Source organism: Etheostoma spectabile, chromosome 5 (assembly GCF_008692095.1).
Source record: "Etheostoma spectabile isolate EspeVRDwgs_2016 chromosome 5, UIUC_Espe_1.0, whole genome shotgun sequence".
Taxonomy (NCBI): Eukaryota; Metazoa; Chordata; class Actinopteri; order Perciformes; family Percidae; genus Etheostoma; species Etheostoma spectabile.
In genome coordinates this window covers 19,973,975-19,977,385 of record NC_045737.1, presented here as the reverse complement: position 1 = coordinate 19,977,385, position 3,411 = coordinate 19,973,975, and the positions used below count along the sequence as shown (strand labels likewise).

General features: G+C 37.1%; 1 protein-coding gene across 2 annotated transcripts in view; it reads left to right on the top strand.

The window, feature by feature from the left end:
- The window catches only part of LOC116688848 (proepiregulin), a 9,013-nt gene extending 8,535 nt beyond the window's left edge, over nucleotides 1-478 (top strand). For both annotated transcript variants that reach the window (XM_032514937.1, XM_032514936.1), the window contains exon 5: nucleotides 1-478. This exon is cut by the window's left edge and continues 431 nt beyond it. The gene's annotated coding sequence lies outside the window, so the exon portion shown is untranslated.
- Nucleotides 479-3,411: the final 2,933 nt, after the last annotated feature.

The window sequence follows — 3,411 nt, the reverse complement described above, 5'->3', positions numbered from 1 at the left end:
CAAATTTTTCTGACCCCTTGTGATCCAGGGGCTGTAAAACAAAGTCAACCAAATCACATGCTTTTTAAAAAGGCAATAAGCCACAGCTAAGCTGACAGTGATGCACATTATTATGATCATTACCAAAGCAATTCTGCTGTGTGTTACACCTTCTTTGTTGCCAGTAAATGTGAGATTCATTTCAAATTTTTGGAGAGCACAATTTTCAGGTTTAGCGAGGGTGCATATCTCGTCACATCTTTTAAATAAGTTTCAGAGATCGTAGCATAAAACTTATTGATCAAAAAGTGTTAACCATTTAGCTGCTTTCTGACTTCCTACAGTACAGTTGTGCACTTTTTTTTAAATAGTTTTGAATTTGTCTCTAACATGTTTGCCTGGTTTAGCTTGTATTTATTGTTGGGTGTTTGCCTTTTGTAGCTATTATTGATAGTAAAAATAGACATTGTTGTCATTAAACTGGCCACTGAGTGTAATAGTTTTGTGCTTTATTTGAAACTTTGTTAAGTCAGAAAGTATTCTCATAATTTATTATAAAGTATTAATGTATACCCTGGAACCTTGTCTTGTTTTGTAAGTCCTGTTATTGCTACAAAAATCAACTTTGAATGAACTTTTGAATGACTTCTGACTGAATCTTTAACTCCTGTACAATTTCCTTTTTTTCTGTTTCATTGACTGCGGATGCTTTATTTAGAGATCTATTTAGAAACTCAAGGTGTAGCTCCACGTATCCTAAAAGCCTACATTTGATTCAATAACTAACCTGTTACCTTTTGAATAAGACTGACACATGATGGTAGCAGTGGCAAAGTGTAGCACCTATCATGCCTCAACATAAGTACATCTTATACTTTATAATATCATAACAGAGATCAAGAGTTTAATACGAAGTCACTATAAAACCAGGGGAACATTGAAAAGTTGGTCCATATTTTTTGCAAACACATACTCATTCCTGTACACACTCAAACATAGCAAGACTCACACTTGATAAGACGTAAGAATGGATGGATGAATTAGAAAATGATGACTTCAATGTGCTACAGTGGGTACTTAGCAGAGTCACCTTTACTGATCCTTACATGCAATTACATTACTACAAGTAGTATTTTATGGGTGTACTTTTATCTGTTGTTGCACTTTCAAATTTCACAGTGGTGAACAGAAACTTTCTGCAAAACAAAAACCATTGCAGGTCCTTGAAACTTAACTTGTTCAGTGTTAAACTAGTTTTGTTTTTTGTCTGATTAGTGAAAAGCATTTACAGCAAAGGATTTTTTGCGGAACTCTTTTACTATAATTAAAACATGGCCAAGATTGCTGTTCTGTGCAATATCCGGTGTTGAGTTAAGTCCATTTCACTCTCTGCACCCTCATTAGTACTTCAACCAGAGTCAATGACCCATTTTTACACCCGACTGCAGCGTCTTTATATGTTCTTTATGCTAACGAACAGCATTGATCACACATAAACATTAACTTACTTAACTTGAGACATACTTAAAAACACATAAGCATACACTTATACACACAAAGACCCACAAACACACCCACTCTGTGGCATCTGTTTTGTTCTAAATATAGAACCTGTGGATAAACATATCGGAAATTCAGGAAGTGCTGCACTAATCTCCACACTCTGCTCATTCTGTGTGGCTGTTATCACTTAATTATTGCATAAGGAATAATAGAGTGCTCATGCAGTGAGTAATGTGGTTGGTCGAAGCCCTGTTAAGCTGCATCCTTTAATAAGAACACAAACACTTCCACGTGTACCATGTACTGTACACATTTGTTTTGCAGCTCAAGGCTCATTCACTTTATATTTTTACTGCTATTTTGGTCATGTTGGTCTGTCGATCCACCATACTCAAATATCTCGACAGCTATTGGATTGCCATGAAATGAAAGTCATGATCCCCAGAGCATGAATACTAATGACTTTGGGGATCCCTTTGCCTCTAGTACTATCAAAAGGTCAAAGTTTCCACTTATCCGGTGAAATATCTCAACATTTACTACGTGAAGTGGCACCGGAGAAATCCTGATGATCCCCTGACTTTTCCTCCAGCACCATCATGTCAACATTTTACTTTGTCTAATACTTGTGGTGGTTTGACAGTCCCATCAACCTGTTTAATTGCTAGTTAGCAAATGTTAGCATGCTTACACACTAAGATGGTGAACATGCTTAACGTCAGCATGTTAGCATGTTGATATTAGCATTTAGCAATACAAAAAAAAAGAATGGCAACACAACAGAAAATGCCTTCTTAGGATAAAATACAGCTGTCACCTGAAAGGCATTTTTACCAACCGGGGAAGGTGCAACAAATCCGGGTAATCAACTTAAGAGGCGAATAAGGGACACCTGGGAACACATATAGTGAAGTGGAGGTTAAATGACAATGTCTGATTCAAAGTTTTATCCAAATAGATACTGTTGTAATTGTGTGTCAGAAAGTTTTCTTCCTTCCTGCCGTTAGCTACGTAGCAGTGTGTTCACAGTGGGCGGCTGTTATGAGGTGCTTCTTTCCAGGCTTGTGTCAGACTTTCCAGACGTTCATATCACGTATCCCCAATGCCATTACACATAATCTAAACAATTTGATTCCACAGCCGTCATAAACAAAACGAGTCAGGAGATTGTTGAGGCAGAGGAATGAAGTTCTCAACATTCCCAGAAGGTTTCTATTGGATTCCACGAACGAGCACAAATGATGGGACTGCCTCTTTGTGCAGACACAACAACATTACAACAACACACACCGTCTATGCAGCATCCCCACCCAAGCCTTAAGGTCTCCTGTTGGTAACAATGTACTGAAATAGTAACATCATTTAATCAAACCACACACACATTCATTCAGCCACAGAAAGACACCGTGTAGAACAAACAGAGCATACATGGAATATTTGACAGTAAGATAACACATTTGGTGTGTTTTTAACCAGTGACTGAATACAATTAAAATGGAAGTTATTTACTGTTGAAAATATGATAAAAAGATAATTTATCTTTTAAAAAAAAAAGACATTTTTCAGCAACAAAGCAAAAGAGGTACATTCTCTATCTCTTTAAACTCCACATGACAATTGTAAATTTCAAATGTAATGACACTGTACTTGTGGCCTAATCTGTGACCATAGAGGGGAACACAAGGAAGCAATAACAGTTTAAGAAGCAGTAAAGAACGTTTCTGTGTTTCTTAGTGTGTTTTAATAATCTCTGGAAACCAGTCAGAATACATCAAACTGTTTTGTCTCGAACTCGTTAGGCTTATTTATTCTCTGACTTATTTATGCCTTGTCTTATGTGAGAACATGCGGTGCAATATGTGTTGCTTGAGTCTGATTAATCATTAGACACACACACACACACACACACACACGCACGCGCACACACAC